We start from the raw sequence: 19,875 nt of genomic DNA on the forward strand, positions 1-19,875 counted from the left end.
GAACCTCAGGAAGAACCTCAAGAAAAACCAGAGGAGCAGACAAGAATAGAAGAAAAGACTCCATCCAGATATGTTCAGAAGAATCATCCAAAATCTCAGATTATGTGGCAGAAAGAAGCAGGTGTACAAACAAGAAGAACAGTTGCAGAAGCCTCAAGCTATTTGGCATTACTCTCCTCTACTAAACCACAAAATGTGAAAGAGGCATGCAAAGATGAATGTTGGGTGAAAGAAATGGATGAATAACTTGAGCAAATCGAAAAGAACAACACTTGGGAGCTGGTTCCTAGACCAAAGGATAATAATGTTATCAGAACAAAATGGGTCTTCAAAAATAAATTGAATGAAAATGGAGAAGTAATTAGAAACAAGGCCAGACTTGTTTGTAAAGGGTATGCGCATCAAGAAGGAATAGACATTGAAGAAGCCTTTGCTCCTGTTGCAAGACTTGAGGCCATCTAAATGTTCCTTGCTCTCTCAAGTTTTCAAAACTTCAAAGTATTTCAAATGGACGTGAAATCAGCCTTTCTGAATGGAGACTTGGAAGAAGAAGTATACATTGAGCAGCCAGATGGGTTCATTCTTGGAAATGATCCAAATCTTGTATGCAGATTGAAAAAGGCTCTCTATGGTCTCAAACAAGCTCCAAGGGCTTGGTACTATCGTTTGGACAAATATCTTCATCAACAAGGTTTTTCAAAAGGATCAGCAGATAGCAATCTTTATATAAAAGTTGAAAATGACAAATTGCTAATACTTTTTGTGTATGTAGATGAAATTATTTTTGGCAGCAATGAAGAAGCTATGAGTCAAAGCTTTGCCTTGGTCATGCAGAAAGAATTTGAAATGTCCTTGCTAGGAGAACTGACATATTTCCTTGGTTTGAAAATCCAACAAAAAGAAGGAGGAATGTTTTTATCTCAAACCAAGTATCTCAAACAGATTTTGAAGAAATATGGCATGGAAGATGCAAAACCAGTATGTACACCCATGATCACAGGATGTAGCCTCAGTGAAAATGATGAATCTGCAGCAGTACATCAACCAACCTACATATCTATGATTGGAAGTTTACTTTATTTGACAGGTACCCGACCGGACATCATGCATGCAGTTGGAATAGTTGGAAGATTTCAGGCAAATCCGAAAGAGACTCATCTTCAGGCAGTGAAGAGAATTTTCAAATATCTTCAAGGGACTCAAAATTATGGCTTATGGTATCCTAGAGATGCAGATATCACACTTCATGCTTATACAGATGCAGATTGGGCCGGAAGCGTGGATGATAGGAAAAGCACAAGTGGTGGTGCATTCTTTATGGGTTCCAGACTGGTATCTTGGTTCAGCAAGAAACAGAGTTCGATTGCCTTGTCTACAGCTGAAGCGAAATATGTTGCTACTGCATCTTGTTGCACTTAACTTCTTTGGATGATGCAGACTTTGCAGGATTTTCAAATCACTTGTACACCACCTATCCCCATCTTATGTGATAACACAAGTGCAATCAGCATCTCAAAGAATCCTGTCATGCATTCAAAAACCAAGCACATACCAATCAAGTATCATTTTCTCCGGGAACAAGTGCTTGAACAGAAAGTCAAGTTGGAGTATGTTCCTTCTAAGGAACAAGTTGCTGATATTCTCACCAAACCATTGCCCAGGGAGACTTTTGAATACCTCAGGCAAAAGCTGGGGGTTGTTGATGCATCATCTTATTGTTGAAACTCTTCTGATTGATGGTTATACGCATGGTTCATCTGGGGTATATACGTACATGTGCTGGGTGGCTGATTGGTTGAAGATTGATGGCACAGGTTCAGGGGGAGCATATAATGCATTGTTGGAATTATGGAGGATGTTCAGAAGGAGATCATGGAAGTAGCTGCAATATGTCTCTATCTCTTTCATGGTGGATTATGGTTCTTCGTTGCAGATCTGGTTCATATTCAGGGGGAGCATGTTCTTAGGGGGAGCATAACCCTTTGCCCTTGATGTCAAAGGGGGAGAATGAAGCTGAAGTTTTTGAGGTTGCCATCAAGTCCAAAGGGGGAGATTGTTGGAATTATGTTTCTGGTATGGCTATATGTTACAAATGTTGTACTTGATGGCAACACCCGTGGCAAGGCTCTCAATATGTTGAAAATTAAGAAGTACACAGGAGATCAATTCAGAAAGTGCGTACCCGCAGGTACACCGTGCAGGGACCACAGCCAGTAACGCAGGTCAACCGTTCAGGAGGTGTGTACCCACAGTGCACTCATTTCAAGGCAGAGAAAATCACACGTGGGGTTTCTTATGTTTAACCCTTGGTAGTTAGCTGACGGTATTTGCGTTATTACGGTTTTGGCTCGTGGTATTGATCCATGATTTTAGGAGGAGCTTGTCTATATAAAGCAAAGGAGATCACTTGGCTAAGTACTTTTTTGCAATTGAATATCTTAAGATCTGAAATATTGGGTTATGGTCTTAAAAGCTTGATCTATATGAAGTTGAAAGCGAATCTGTGAAGGGTGATCTCTCCAGCGCATGATCAGATCTGGGCATCTGAGCATCTGTGCCACTCTGGTGGACTACCTATTCGGCCCTAATCAGAAGTACGCAGGTGTTTAACAGGAGAGCTGCGTGGGTACGCAGAGCAGAAACAGAAGATCTGCATGGGTACGCAGAGCAGAAATAGAAGATCTGCGTGGGTACGCAGAACAGAAATAGGAGAGCTGCGTGGGTACGCAGAGCAGAAGAAGGAAAACTACGTGGGTACACAGGGCGACGAAGGTTCAGGTGCGTACACACAGTAAAAGTACGTGGCGCGATAGTATATCTGGGTGCGTACCTACAGTAACAGTACGCGGCGTGATAGTGTCTCTGGGTGCGTACCTGTAGTAACAATACGCAGTGCGGTTGAAGGAACAGTGCGTGGACACGCAGTGCGGCAGAAGGTTCTCTGCGGATATACGCAGGGAAGCAGAAGGTGAAGTGCGTAGTGACGCAGGCCACAGAAGGGAAAACTGTGTATCTGTCTTAAGATCTTCTGTTGATTGAATTTTTCTGTTGATAAGGTGTTCTGGGTTAGTTTTGTTATTGCTGATCTGATAACTATAGTGGACTGTAACTTATATGTACTTGATGATAATTTGATGCTTTATGAAAAGAAGTAGGGGGTTGTAGCTCCCTTCCAGGAAAGACTGGAAAACGAGAGAGATTTGTAGCTCTCTGCAGGTTGCAGCCTGTGTACTGGTAAAGGACTGCACCAGTACAAAATCATTGTAAAAGAAGTTTCTGATTTGAAAGAAGATAGAGACATATTGCAGCAGGTCGTTTTCACCCACACTGGGTTTACACCTTACATCTAGTGTTCTTTGGTGTTTTTCTTGTTCATGCTCATTATTTTTATGGTACTGATATGCTGAAATAATTCAAAGTATGAATAAGGAAGATTTGCTAAAAAGAATTTGATAATACTGATACACCCCCCCTCTCAGTATTATTTCCAACAAAAACTTTATTAATTTCTTTGACTTGGCCATTGGCTTGTGGATAGTAAGGAGTTGAGCTATCATGACGAAGGCCCAATTGAGTAGTCAACTCTACCATCATGTACTGATGAAAATGTGATCCATGGTCAGTTACAATGGCTTGAGGAACACCAAAACAGGTTATGACGTGGTTGAAGAGGAAGTTAGCAGCAATGATACAGTCAACATTGTATGTAGCCATTGCCTCAACCCATTTAGTGAAGTAGTCAATGGAGATGATAATATAGCCCTGCCCCCCTGGTTAAGCAAGGGTTACATGTCATGAGGTATATGCCCCATTTAGCGAATGGGCCAATGGTAACTACTGGGTGTAGGGGTGTTGGTGGGGTGTGTTACTTGCATAAAAAATATGACATTCATGGCCATTCTGGATAGCCAAAATACAATCTTTAAAGATGGAAGGTTAGAAATAAATGGTGGGAAGGATTTTCTGAGCAGTGGGGTAGCCTGACATATGACCACCATAGGCACCAAAGTGGTAGTCATTCAGGACCTATTTATCCTCTTCAATTGTTATACATCTACAAAGAACAGAGTCCACACCGACTTGGTACAATGTATCACCAAGAATCTGATAGGGTTAGAACTGATGCCGGATGCGCCACCGATCAGATCGAGACAACTCAGATCGGAAGGTTTGGGTTTGAAGATAAACGATAATATCTGCATACCACAGGTCAAGAGTGTTTATGAGAAACAGAGTCTCATCAGGAATTTGCTCAGTAAAATCAGTAGAAGTGGTTGCAAACGGAAGGGCACATATCAACTTAGCAAAAAAAAGTGATTTGTTTGATTTGGTGGTAGTAAAATCCAAATCAAACTCCTGCAGGATAATGATCCATTTGGAGTATTCCCCCCCCAGTAATTGACGAGTCAATATATAGATCATGGGGTTACAATCAGAATTCACCGTGGTTTTCTATAAAAGGATATAATGATGAAATCTTTGGAAAAGAAGGAATAATACCAAGGAAAGCTTCTTGACATGGGCATATCGAGATTCATTTTCAATGAGATTTTGGCTTAAATAATAAACCACATGTTCGTTTCCATTTGCATCATCCTGAACCAACACCATAGCAATGGTACTGTTAGTTGCAGCCAAGTATAGGAAATAATCACTTCGATAATTAGGGGGATGCATTAAAGGAGCATTGATAAGCATGTTTTTTAAAGCATCGAAGGATTTATGGGCAACTTTTCCCCAAATGAAACGGATCCCCATCTTAAGCAAGCGAGTAAAACCCTTGGTGAATTCAACATAGTTAGGAACAAATCGACAAACAAAGTTAGCATTTCCTTGGAGACTTTGCAATTGAAGCAAAGAGGTAGGTGGGGGGGGGGGGTAAGTTCATAATATCCTCAACTTTTAAAGGATCAATTCAGATACCTTCACAGGACACAACAAAACCCAAGAGTCGACCAGATTCAACACAAGAAATGCACTTGTGTGGATTAAAACAAATGTTATAATGTCGACATCCCAGAAAAATGGATCTTAAGTGGTTCGGATGGTCATGATGCTTAACAGAATGAGTGAGTAAGTCATCAAGGTAAGGTTGAATAATGTGTCTAATATCATGAAATGCATAAGACATTTCTCTCTGCAAGGTAGCACTAGCATTTTTTAAACCGAAAGGAATCTTCTTATAGGAAAAAGTGCCCCATAGATAAATAAAGGTCATCTTATGTTGATCAACAGGTGAGATGTTGATCTAGTTGTAGCCAGGAAAAACCATTCGTAAAAGAGAAAATCTCACTCATAGCACACTCATTGATGATTTGATCGATAAACGGAGTGGGATAATTATATTTTGGACATGCGCGATTGATGTCGCGATAATCAACATAGACACGAATCGTGCCCTACTTTTTAGTAACAGGAACAATGTTAGATACCCAATCTATCAATGGGATTGGATAGATAAAACTAGCTTTAAAAATCTTTTCCAATTATGCCTTAATAGCAACAGCCTTCCGAGGATGGATAGGATGAAGTCGTTGATGAATAGACTTTGCACCAGGATAGGTAGGTATTTCATGCACCACTATAGTTGGTTCAATACTAGGCATTTCCTCATATGACCACATGAAGACATATAGAAATTCTATAAAAAGGTCATTGTAAACCCTAATCTCATCGAGAGAACAATACGCCCTAATATGAATGTTATCGATAATTCCAGGTTTAATGGAAATGTCAAGAGGCATAGTTGCAGTAAGGTTTCCCATATTACCCTTAGATAGGACTTCATGCACCAAAATAGCTATTTGAAGTGGATTTGTTGGAAAATGAGAAACGAACGTTTCAAGACACGAAGGCATCTCATTGAGGCTGGGAAGAAATGAAGAATGATGATGGAGATAGTTCCAAGGAGTTTCATCAAGAGACATAACCTCAACGATACTCTCGTCAGTGGAGAATGTCTCGTTCAAAGGATCTGGAGAATACCATGAACCAACCCAAGGAGATGGCACATAAGTATCTAGGTTCATACTGAAAACAACATGACTTTTTGAAGCGGACGTTGAAGCCAAGATAATTTCTTGATAGTCATGCTCTAATGGACTTAACAACATAGAATCACCAAATGAATCAATTTGATTTGGAGTAGGAATAATCCAAGGATCTGTAGAAACCAAGATCATGTTGATTGAAGTGACATTCGGAGGTGGGAGAGTAAAAGTACCCATTAAAGAAGAACCTTTGAAAAGATTTGTCCTCACACTCTCATAAGGAATTTCAGTATTTCCCACATATGGGACATTGTCATTCAATGAACGAAGGATAAAAAAAACAATTGGTTGATGGTGAAATTTTTTCCTTCATGAGGAAAAATAAGCACCTGGAACAAATAAGAAACTACAAAAAACATAGCGTGGGTCCAACTTCGCCTGAGAAGAAGGTTGTAATTGAGCTTTGCATATACAACTTCCACTTCTAGAGCAACGATCTTTCCTTCCTATGTGATCGGCAATAACTAGGGGATGCTTGAGGTCTAAAACAGGCCTTGTAAGAAAATTATAAAATAATAGTGGAAATAATCAAATAAGATTAGATTACATCATCAAAGTTTAGAGGGAAAAAATAAAAAACTATCTTTTCAACTCGTATTTTCAACTTATCTCCCTATGAGTTTACTCAAATTTCGAGCAGAAACACTTGTTGGATGAAAAATTTGATTCCTAATCCAAATAGTACACATGTTTCATACTTTCAATGGATCCTGCTACATGAAAAATGAGAAATACATGAAAAACATGATTGCAATCACATTTTTCCATGTATTTCTCATTTTTCATGTAGCAGGGTCAATCGAAAGTATGCAATATGGGAACTCCTTGGATGAGGAATTAAATTTTTCATCCAATGAGTACTCTCGCTTGAAATTTAAGTAAAAACTTAGGGAGATAAGCTGAAAAAATGAATTGAAAAAGTAGTTTTATTATTTTATTATTTTTTAATATTTTTACTTTTTTACTCCAAAAATGGTGAATCATCCCCCATGGTTGACATCATCATCTCGAATCCTATTGGTTCTTATACAGTTTATTTTGGTTTTACATTTTTCTTAGGAGGCCCATTTTATACCTCAAAATTCCCGTAATGTTTGTGATAATACCATATGGACAAGAGCCTATGCCATCAAAAGCCTCCAAAGTGTTTGGGGATTGATTGAGAGGAGGAGAGCCAATGGCCTTCTAGCACGAAACATACATGATGCAGGTGGAAGCACCTTCATCAATAGCATTCCAATGGATCATCTTTCCTTTAATGATAACTTGAATCAGAAAAGAAATCTGATGAGGAAGACGAGGAACATGGTTTTCAAGATCAAAGGTAATTAAACTCGAATCAGCAGGATCAATGGCGCCTATAGCAGACAACAATGATTTCTGCTACATTGGACCTGTTTGGAGAAATTACAAAGGAAACATCGCCGAATGTGCTTGAGCTAAATATTCAACAATATTATAATGTTGTGCAGCTTTAGCATTCAGATTATAAGATGATTTCCAGTGTACAACCTTAGGAGGTGGTCGGATTATGGACTCGTTGTTAGGATGCTCAATATGGAGTGAACCAGAACTAGATGGAGTAGAAGCAGAAGGTATATCCATGACTTCTTTCTCCACCATTTGCTTTTGTGTATTTTGATAGTCCTTTGTTCAAGTAGCAATCGAAATAGGCGATGAACCTTGCATCATGAAAACTTGGGAACCAGAGGAGGTAGAGGATTGCGGTTGGTCTACCAACTGCATCTACTGAGATGGAAAAGGTTCTTTCAAAATAGGTGGAGTCCCTTTCAATAAGAAATTAACTTCAATATGTCGGGGAAAATCCTTGGTATAATGGTTTTCCTCACAGATGAGGCAAGGATATTTCTGCTTGTGGAGTGTGAGGTTTATTGACCAAGGCTTACGAACCATAAAGGACACAAGCCTGTTGGAGTGGAATATGAGCCATATAAGGATGTTGATACTCAATATTACATGACCTGGATGGACCAACATGGTTAGGAAAACCACTAGAATAAGGTTGATTGACTCCAACCATGTGAGTTTGTAATCTACTGACATAATTGGTTTCAGCTGACACAAGAGGAATGTTCGGATTTAACCCCCTAGGCGGTGGCACATTCTATCCATGGGATGGAGGGATGGAAGAACTAACTGAAACCTAACCTAAAATAATCGATTGTACCAGAATGGATGATTGAAACAATGGTATAGGTTGCAATGGAATCGTAGGTTCAATAGGAACTAGCGTGACAACAGTTTGTACAGAAATTTGAGAGGCCACCTTTGGAATAAACAGACCAGAAGTAGGCATGGCATTGGAAGACCAAATGGGATTTTGATATAAAAATGAAGGACTAGGAGTTCCTCAAACTAACTGTACTAGGGTTGTATAACTAGGTGGAAACATGGGCCCATTAGTCTTAGGAAGTGTGTGAGATGGACTCTTCTTGTAAAAGGAAAGCCTTTTGGAGGAAATTCATACCCTCGTTCATCATCAATATGAGGATTATGAGTAGAAAAAATGTATGAATGACCCAGAGAAGAGGTTAGGATCTCACCTTATAAATACATGGGTGGAAACATTTGGCGAGGAGGAATTCGAGATGTACAAGGAGATAACTCCAAAAGAACACCAGGTCGGTCGGAAGGATTGTAAGGAAACTAAGGATATATCACAATAGGATTGAATCATGGATTCAGCAGATATAATACAAACCTCTGTGGACTCTTAGGGGTTTCTAGATCAGATTCTTGAGGTGACAAGGAATCTGACGGTGGTGGATGAGAAGAAAGGGTTGAATGCTCGAGACAATCCCAAGTTCAAAACCTTGAGCTTGAAGTGACTGAGGAAGTTCCGAGTGAACTCCTTGTGAAGACACTTCAATATCAGACAACGAAGGGGAACTTTGGGTGAACTCAATGGTTTAGCCACAATGACTTTCTCTCAAGCGCAGAAATGGAAAGGAGATTTGTTGGGGGCTGATTAAAAATAAAATTACAATGATTTACTCAAGATAGAGAGACCTTTAAGCTCTTTTCTGACTTGTAAAAAATTGAAAAGATTCCCAACTATTTTTCCCTTTTATACTTGTTAAAGAAAATATAGGGAGTCTTCTTTGAGCTCTTTTATGACTCAAAATATGAAAATATTTTCGAGCTCTTGTCATTTTGAACTCGTTAAAGGCTGCGAAACATTGTTTACCCACTATATGTTTACCCTTTTTTCATGTTGGGATAAACTATTTACGAAAATGTAATACCTTAGTCAAACATGACTAGGAGGTTCTCTTGAGTATTTTCTTCTACCTTTTCGGGCTTGAGAGACAACTTTATGAAAAGGGACCTTTTGGAGTTTTATTTTCCGTGTGTTTTTCAAACTCTCTAAACATGAAAAATATTCTGAGTTTCACCTTTGTCGAACTCGTTAAAATATTAAACGACATAGGCCTTGTCATTATGACGATATTGAGCTACTTCTTCCTAGGGCTTGTAAAACTTACTAGGATGGATCCATCCGAAGGGTGGACTTATATTACAAGCATATGCTATTCCTGTCAATCTTGTGTAAAAATAACTGGGGTACTCACCAGAATTGGTGAGGGGAAATTGGAAGTATTTCATCAGTTGTATTGTTCACTTGAGGCAACATGTCTCCCTTGAACATTGACACTCATCTATTGTTCATGTCACATTTTGGGACATCCTCAATCTGTCACTTACCTACCTAGGTTTTGGGTTATCCATTTTAAACCTCTCATATGATCTCTGCCACGTCACTACGACCTCTGATCCTATGATGTCAAATGCTACCAAAATCGAAAATCATGTCATCCACATGTTCAAGAGAAGTCTTCCTACCTATACATTGTCTGATCATATGTCACCATATTGGATTACTCTCATTCATTATGTTTCCTATTTCATGTCGATGATGAAGCATTCATTATGACCTTCCTTCGACAGATCACTTCCTATCGACTTTAGCTTCTTATCCAGGAAGTTGATCTAGAAACTCACTTCCAGTGCCTTAGAGATTGCATGCCTCAACGGAAACTTCTTCACACTCGATGACAGGTTCTCATCATTGGCCCTCGATCGAGTGACTTCATGGGTATTCAACTTCAATTCCTTATTCACACTTTGTGAATTGCACTGATAGTACCTTGAGAGCCATTGACATTATGGGTGGTTTCTCTCGCACTTATTAATGTTTCACATCATTGGCCAGTAATCAAGTGATTTTAGAGCATGTTCAACTTCAACATATCTATTGACATGTTAGAATTTTTACTTTGATCGGGTCCTGTTGGAGTGTAGTACCCTGGGCTTAGATCACAAAAGTCTAGGTTGCGAGGAGTCATGGGTCATTCATGATTATATACATGATTCTTTAGATGGATGGTTATGACCATGCCATGGGTCTTTTCATTTTGATCCTCTCTATGTGGATGGTTGTGTCCATGCCATGGATCTATTTCATATGATCCCTTCAGTTAGATGGTTGCGTCCATGCCGAGGATCCATGCCCATGATCCTTTTCTTGATGGATAGTTGCACCTATACCATGGATTCATGTATTGTTATATGCCTCTAATGTTTATCACGCATGACTATTAGATTTCATATATGTACATGTATGTTTGAGTTACAGGTCTTCCAATGCTGGTATTCCAAGTCCTTGCTCCATCTTAAAGAATTTCAACCATCGCTCTCAGCTATGATTTCATGCTTTATGGGGCATTTGTTAGACAGTAATTTTTCACTCTCTTGTCACTCCCCATTCCTAATCTCGGAGAACCCTGGTAGTGACTATTGTGTTATACTTTCACCATGAAACCTATGCTCTTGCATCCCTTGAAGTTTGAAGAAAGAAGTCTTATATGACAAAATACTAGTCTTTGCTAGCCAAAGAATGAGGATAGAGAGTTAGATCTTGGAAACCATTTCATGTCAAGCTAGGGAAGGAAAAGAGTGTTGAAAAAGCGTGTAGCAAGACTCAGACACAACAAAGGATATTTGCAATGTCAAGGCTTCAGTTGTATTTCTCTTTGAATTTTATTTTAATACAACTAACAGTTTATTTCCTATATGGAGTGTAGTATTACATTTGATAGCTTAGAAATCCTTAACCTTTTAAGTAGATTGAATTCAATTTTGTGCTATCATGTTTTTTGTTGTTTCTTGCATGTCGTTTCAGGTACTTGAATGAAAGGAATGAAAGGAAGCTAGAGAAACGAAGCAAGATCACCATCAAGTGGATTAACATTATAAGAGGTAGGCCCTCTTATTCGATTCTAATCTAAGGAAATTTACATTAGATTGTCTTGTTTGTGGCTAGACCCACTCTCTTGGGCTAGAGGGATTGTATGTGTCCATAGAGAGGATACTCCTACACCACGGAGAGGAATTTAATTGGTAAGCAAGAATGAAAGAGGAAATATGAATGTACAAGGAAACTGCAAGAAATATTAGAGAGGCAATTATTCAACAAGAACCAAAGACGAAATTGATAAAAATGGGTAGGGAGGAAATAATAAACAAGAATGGGAGAGGAAATTGTTCTTAAGATAATTAGACACTCAATAATTGATATCAACTTGGTCAAATTTTTTTTAGGTAAAGTGTGTCTCCTTAATACACATTAGTATGCATTTGTAGTTATGTAATACAATTGTCATGATGTGTTTTAGACATAAAGTGATCTGACAATTCATCTTCTCCTTTATAGTAATGATTGCACTAATAAATGACTTAACAATTAATTATTCCATTATCCATATTTAAAGAGCATAGCGAGTCATTTTCTTATGATTGATTGTGAGAAATTCATATGTAAATAAAGTTCCTTTCGTAGTTATATTGCATCAATTGGACACATTGATTGGAGCCATGGACTCTCTCCATCATTGATGATTTTAATCATGTGATACAAAGATTTACTAATCTTTGATCTATTTGTGTGAGTAATTTCTTAATATGTTTGACCTATGTGGAAATACCATCTTTATTGAGCATGAAATTACAACATTATAATTTGAAAGTGGGAAGTGCATTTTTCTTCGATAATTTGAAGATCTAAAAGGTTATAGGCTTCTTCAACCTCATTATAATGAAATTATTATTAGGAGAGATGTTAATTGTGATAAAGGTATCATCCTACAAGCCTAATTCAACATTTTTTCCCTCTCTGGACTACAATTCATCTTCTACATCTATGCCATATTCTATTCGCTAATTTTATTTTCATAATCATACCTTAGTTTCTTCTTTATATAGTGACAATAATAATGAAAATCCACCTCCACCTACTCAACTTCTTTCAATTGGATCCATTGAACATGAGCTTGCACCAACACCGGTGCTTGCTATCCATACAACACAAAATGTATTTGATAATCCTGTTGGTGCTCCTATTGATCACCATCATTCACATTCAAAGTTCCAATGAGCCTCCTCTCTTTTTAGCTCAAGTTTCATGGACATGATCTAGAAACGTTTGCAAAAGCTTATGGTGGTCCAATTTGGGACATGACAATGGATGAAGGGTATTGTTCCTTACTAGTGAATGATTCTTGGGATCTTGTACCTCTTATAAGAAAAATAAAACTTGTCAAATGTAGATTGGTGTATAGAACTAAGTACGTATCAAATGGAATTGTTGAAAGAAATAAGGCTTGGCTATTTACTAAAGGATTTTTTTAAGTTGAAGGGATTGAATATAATGAAACCTTTTTCCCTAGTAGCCAAAATTGATTCCATCTACCTTCTTCTACCCCTGGCCTTCTCATGTAATTGGGAGTTCCATCAGATGGATGTTAAATTTACCTTTTTGCATGGGATTACAAGAAAAAAATTTACATGGAACAACTTCTTAGCTATGTTTAGAATGTCTTAAACTTTTACATTTTAATAAATATCTCTATGCTCTTAAGGAGTCTCCTTGGGTTTGGTATGCTAAAATGGATAGTTTGCTTCTTTACATTGGCTTTTACACATGTCATTTTGACCCCAACATCTATACTAGGAAGGTAGGTAACCATTTCATAATACTTTTTCTTTATGTTCATGAATTTATTCTCATTAATAGTGACCCTAAATAGTAAACCATGTTAAATTTGAAATGGCAGACTAAAGACATTTGTATTATTACCTTATCCTTTAAGAATTGTGAACCAAGGAAGCAATTTCACATTCCCATTCTAAGTATGCAAGTGACCTTCTTCACCACCTCCACATGGAATGTTTTAAACCATCCCCATCTCTCTCCTAGTATGGATTTAAACTTATTTGTACCTATTCTACATCTGAAATATAGGCCAATTTTTCGTATCCTTTCATATTTGACTCATACCCATCCTAATATTTTCTTCGTTGTTACTCTTGTTTCTTGATATATGTAAACACCCCACAAAATATATTGGAAAGTATAAAAAAATGATACTTTAGTATATCATAGGTACTTTGGGATATATTAGAATACATGGAGGACTCCTTTGTTTGTTCGTTTCACTAATTCTGATTGGGTTGGCGACCCTGATGACTAAAATTATATTGCAGGTTGTCTTTTTAGTCTTGGATTTGGACCTATCGCTTGGGCTTGCAAGAAGTGACAATATTTTTCTCTTTCTTCAATAAAATCATATTATTAAGAAAAAGTTAATGAAATGTATGAAACTATGTGACTTGTGGGACATCATTTCATAGTTTGGATTCCAATAGTAGAATCCAACCACATTTTGGTGTGACAATTGAAGTGCTATCAAGATTGCCAAATATCCATTTCAATATTAGTACAACACAAATATTGAGATACACATGTACTTCATTAAAAAACAATTTAGCATCACATTCTTTAAATTCTCTTTTTCATACAAATGATCAAGATGTAGGCCTTTTCACAATGTCTCTTGCAAAACTAAAGTTTCCCAAATTTCAATCTATGTTAGGAGTTTAGTAATTTATCATTAACGGGGATAGGATCTATTTCCTCCTTCTCTCACCTACTGTGTCACTAATATAAATATTTCAATCCTATCCCAAGTTTTTCTTAATATGAGATGTCAGGATATTTAAATACATAGGATTTATTTAAGATCAACTTGGTCTAATGTGTTTTTAGGTAAAGTATGTTTCTTTAGTTTGTTACCTTAGTATGCATTTATAGTTATGTAATTCTATGGTCATAATGTTTTCTATACATAAAATGATCTAATAGTTTAACTTATTCTTGATACTAATGGCTATATCGATTTGTGGCTTAACACTCAATTGATTCATGATCTATTTTTAAAGAGCATAGAGGGCTACTTGTCAATGATTAATTTCAATAAAAGCATATGACTTTTTTTTTGCATTAGTATTTTGTTTCAAGTGACCACAATAGCTAGGGCCATGGCTTATTTCCCTTTTTAAGGTTTTAACCATGTAGTACACTAATGTGTTGATATTTGATATATTTTTGGGAACAATTGCATAAGGTGTTCAACTTGTATTGAAATACTTCATTTGTTGAAAAATTGCAAACAATAATGAATTGGAATTGATATAATTAAACCATTATATACAAAGAGCTCAATAAATTGATATAAAAACATTCTTACGATAAACATAATATCTTATATATAACATTAATAAAATTTTGTAATATGAAACCAAAACATTATATGAAATTTGGTCAATTGACTATTGCGATTTATATCTAATGGGTATTTGATATATTTTTTACATGAGTATCCCCATGTGTTGTACGTGGTGCTAGGCATAGTTGGGGCCAACAATTCCCCTTGATGGGGGGGATCATGGGTAGTGCCTAGGAAAAAAAACGGCCTATTTTTTTTCTTTAGTTTTTAGAGGTTTTGGCACATAGTTTTCTCCTTTAGTTACTTTATCGTGCATGGTTAATTTTGCCCATGGTTTTGTAGTTTCGTTTAAGGAACTATATTTTTGTTCTAGTTTTCGTTTTCCAAAGTAAAATCTATGTGTTAATGTGTGAACCTTCCATTGCAACATTTCTATTTTATTAAGAATTAGTTTGCAACAATTAATTGTATAGGGTTAAAACCTACATTTGGTGTAAGAGCATTTTTGGCTTCAACGTGACACTTTTGTGGCTATGGGGTTTTTCTTAGGCCTTTGGTGGAGCCTATTAGAGTGGGAGATATGCAAAATATATTCTTGTGGTAAAAGGAAATGGTTACTAGTTCAAAGATAGAGATTGAGAATATCAATGGGTAATGTTTTGAGCTATGGATGCTCAAAATGGAAGATCTGTTGGTAGACAAATATTAGTGGATCATTATGGACCTAAGCTTTGCACCAAATGGGATGTTGACAAAAGATTGGACTAATTTGGATTGAAAACCAAAGAGCACAATACTATTGTGTCTTTCAAATTTAGTATTACTGCATGTTTCAAGAGAAGCTACAATGAAGGAATTATGGAACAAGTTAAGGACTATGTATCAGTTTAAGTCCCTAGTGAAAAAAATGTTCCTATGAAATTTTTTATATCCTAAGGATGAAGGATGGACATTTGGTGAAAAAACATATAAATGCCTTCAAAAGAGTGGCGATTCAACTATTATCTATTGATATTAAAAGTTTAGATGAAGATGAATGTATCATTTTATTTTATTTTTTTACCGAACTCATGAGATAGATTGGTTGTCGTCATAAGTAGTAATTCAACTACTTTAAGTTTTGATGATATCGTCTCATCATTTTTATTGGAGGAAATGAGATGGAAATATGGAAAGTTATAAAATAGATGCCTTGTTTATAAGAGGATGCTCCTAGAATAGAAATAAAAATAATTCCTTAAGTGGGAGATCTAAATATCGATGAAAATTCATACAGGTGTATTGAGATGTGGAAAATAACAAAATTACAAGAAAGAGTAAAAATCCAAAATTGTGGAGAAAGGGAAGGGATTTGATGATTCTCCTTCTACAAAAGAAAAAGCCTCCTTAGATGATAGAAGGGGCGTATACTTGGAATCGTTAAGTAACACGTAGATCATGAGGCATGGATGGTTGACTTAAGTGCATCCTCACAATAGTTGATTCTGTGAGTATGAAAATTATGATGGTGGTGATGTTTTCTTAGGAGATGAGTTGATAGGAAAATCATCAGATGAGAAAAAATCAAGTTGAAGCTCATAGGGGGTACTAATTTATTTTTTATGATGTGGTTCACAGACTCTGGAGATCAATGACCACCACATCCACAAAAATGGTCCTAGGTAGATCCACCCAAGGGGATTAGTCCCGCTAGCTCATTTCATAACCTAAATCCAAGGGTGTCGAGGATAATTTATCCTATGACCTCTCATAGCAAGGTTCTCAAGTGACTAGTACTCAACCAATTGAGCTAACCCTCAGGGCTTGATAGGTGGAAGTATTAAAATACTCCTTAGTGTTTTTCACATCCCAAGGTTGGCCAAAAAATTGATTCCTGTAAGCAAGATGAGCAATGTAGATGTTAAAATAGTGTTTGAAAAGGATAACTATAGGATGGTTCAAGGATCAATGATACTATTGAGGGGATTTAAGATAGAAATCTATATAATTTTTTAGGATGCATTATTAGTGTTGGGTGCAATAGTTCCAATGTTCCTTACAGTGGAGGATAGGAAGGAAAAGATACTATGGTGATCCATGTTAGTGTCAATGTTTCACACTGCAATCAGTGATCAAAATCTGCTCTTTTGCATTTCATAGTAGGAGTCCCATACTAATGAGTTTGCATTCTATTAGGGCATGGATTCACTAATGGTAGGGTTTCCTTCAAATTTCTCCCTCAAAATTGTACTTGTTGATCCTCTTTCATATATTTTAGTCATAGCTCATGTTCACTTTGCAATTCATTTCATTAGGTCTTAGGGTTTGGTATCATTAGGTTTTAGGGTCCCACCATGGTCAAATCTAATAATTACATGCCAATAATGATTAGAAAGGACACGAGGAGGCCAATAATGATTGTTAAAGCCATAATTTATCATATTGAAATCCTAATGTAGTTCTCACCTCAAAACTTGTTTTGAGGTGAAAACAGAGTATTTTGTTTTTATCTTCATTTCTTATGTAATTTTATGTTTCCATATGTAATATTGGTTCCCAGCTACTCCTAAGCATCTGATGATGTTGCCAAGAACCTGCCACTTTTGCAAAAATCAAGTCATCATGAGCACCAATTCACCTGCAAAAGCAAAAGAGAAAGAAGCACTAAAACCCTAAACTCCTCTCCCACTGAGCTAGGGTTGGCTATGAGAGTTAAGATTTCTGAGTAGAGGGGGAATAAGGGATATCAGAAGGTATGAGGCCATTTCATATCATCAAACATCACGTCTCCATCATTTGTCGAGAAGTCATTCCAAGGAACAAGACAGTCACCACACATAAGGGATAGTTTTCTTGAAATTGTGTTTCTGAGCAAGAAAAGATGAATTTGAAAAAAGTGAGAGACGGTTTTGTCCATAATTGACCCAAGAATAAAAATTTCTTTCATTTTTTACACAAGTTTCATGGTTTGGGAGAAATGTCGAAAACATCATTTGCCTCAGGAGGGTTGATGCACTTTTGGAGTGGCCTTGGTAAAATCAATTTTTATACTAGATGGAATGAACAAATGACTTGCTTGATGATTCAACTGATAACTAGAAACAAATAGATTTCCAATGAGCTATCATGAGCTCAATTTGGAGTTGAGGAATACCTTCAAAAGTTGACTGCAACATCATTATGAATTTTGGTAGCCTCATTCTACACATTTTGACCAGTCTTGGATGATTGGACTTTTGACAAGGAAAATGAACTCCAAATTAAAAAATTCAAGATGTTTTGGAAATCAGATTCGATAAGCTTTCCAACGAGCTATCCCATGCCTAATTTTGATACCGAGAAGGCAGTAAAACGTTGTCTTGAAGTTAGCACTGCGCTTTTGGTAGGGTGGCGTTGCACTTTTGACAGTGGCACTGTGCTTTTAGCAGGAGAGCTTAAAAACCCTCAAAACTTCAAGATACTTCAAAATTTCTCTCTCTTACCATCATTGCAAGTAATTTGACCTCCCCCACTCTAGTTTTGGTTTGCAAATCAAACTTTTAAGCATCATTTCCCATGGTAAATATGAAACCCTAAATTTTCCCCTAGTATGCCTAAAACCCTAAACCCTCATTGTTCCTCCTATCACCTATCACTACAACTCTAAAATCTTTCCCTATCCCTATTTCCCTGTCCCTATTTCTCTATCCCTTTATCCCTATATCCTTATTCCATATCATTCCTATCCCATTATCCCTCTTCCCAAAGGGAAATCTTAAACAAAACGAGCCTTCCCTTTCATTTTTATCATTCCTACTCCCTCATTCATTTTCCAGCCCATAAGGTCATCTCCCATCCCCTCACTCCTAAATCACCCATACTCACTCCTTCCATACCTTCTCTAGGGGTACATAACTTCAAAACTTAGCAAACATGGACAAGGAAGACCTTCTAGCAGTGCTCAGGTGAAGATAGATGAGAAGGCCAAAGAGACTAGAACTGTTGAGATACCGGTGTTCTTGACATATCAGAGAGAGTCAAGGAAGTTGTTTGCAACTACTAGGCAAGTGTTTTCTCCATGGGAAGTGGAAGGGACCTTGCCTTCTTCATTAGTCCATAGGAAAATGTTATCTCCACAAGGTGTGGAAGGGGCTTTGCCTTCTACATCGACAAAACAGGTACAGGTTGAGCAGCTGAGAAAAGGCAAGGAAAAGGTACAAGAAGATGACTTGGATGATGACCAAGAAAGGGAATTTTAGTTGGAGGAGCATGATGATGAGCCCGAGCAGCATGACACTGAGATCATTGATCTAGAAGCTCAAGAGAGGGAAAATGTCAAAGATGTCATTATTTAGGAGAAAGAAGCCCAAATACAAGCTTTGATAGACAACTTAAGGAGAGCTAAGTTTGTCATCACTTACCTGGAGCAAGAAAACAAACAACTAAGTCATAAATAGGTCCTCATGGAACTTGAGCTACTGAAGATAAAGAGGCAAAGTGACAAAGAGGCTCATGTCACTTTGACTCCCATTGAGCAAGAAATTGAACAAGATAGGGAAACTTGGCTTGAAAGAGTCAACCTACATCTTGAAGGGCTCATTGACAAGGCCAACAAGGATACAAAAATGCTCTGGCACATGGCATACCATTACATGGCTCGTAACAAAATTTGTAACATGAGGATTAGGAAGCTAAAAGCTAGATTAATGAGAGCCTTAGAGGGCAAGAAAGAGCAAGATAGGTTGAAGATGTTGACTAAAGCCTCCTTGGAAAACCAAAGCACTTGATGGTGGTACTCCATGCCAACTTTGGGTAAATTTTGAGGAGTTTTTGCATTTTTGAAATTTTGAAATTCTTAACATAGAAAATTTACCGAGTAGCGGCGTTGTGCTTTTTCCTGAGGCATCCGCTTTTTCCTAAGGCATCGATTGGAGAAAAGGTTGACATTTTTGGATTTATAATGATAAGGACATGCACCCTAGCAATTTTCAGGAGCTTTGGAGTATATATATTTCACCAAAAGGTCCAAAAACTACCAAAAAATGACTTTTTTGCCTCTTTTTGGACACATAGAAGTAGTCTTGGGAGATTCCAGTTTTGGAGGGGACAAATGACCTCCAAATTCAAAAATTATAGGTGGTCCAAAAACTAGACTTACATACCTTTCCAATGCCCTATCATGGGCTCAATTTGGATGCCGGGAAGGCCTCCAAAAGTGACCCGAAAGTGGCACTAAGCTTTTGGCCAGTGGCGCTACGCTTTTGACCATTCTGCTCAGAAAA

The sequence above is a fragment of the Pinus tabuliformis genome, chromosome 6 (genome assembly GCF_031772625.1).
Source record: "Pinus tabuliformis cultivar Carrire ecotype Pingquan chromosome 6, CPIR1, whole genome shotgun sequence".
Lineage (NCBI taxonomy): Eukaryota > Viridiplantae > Streptophyta > Pinopsida > Pinales > Pinaceae > Pinus > Pinus tabuliformis.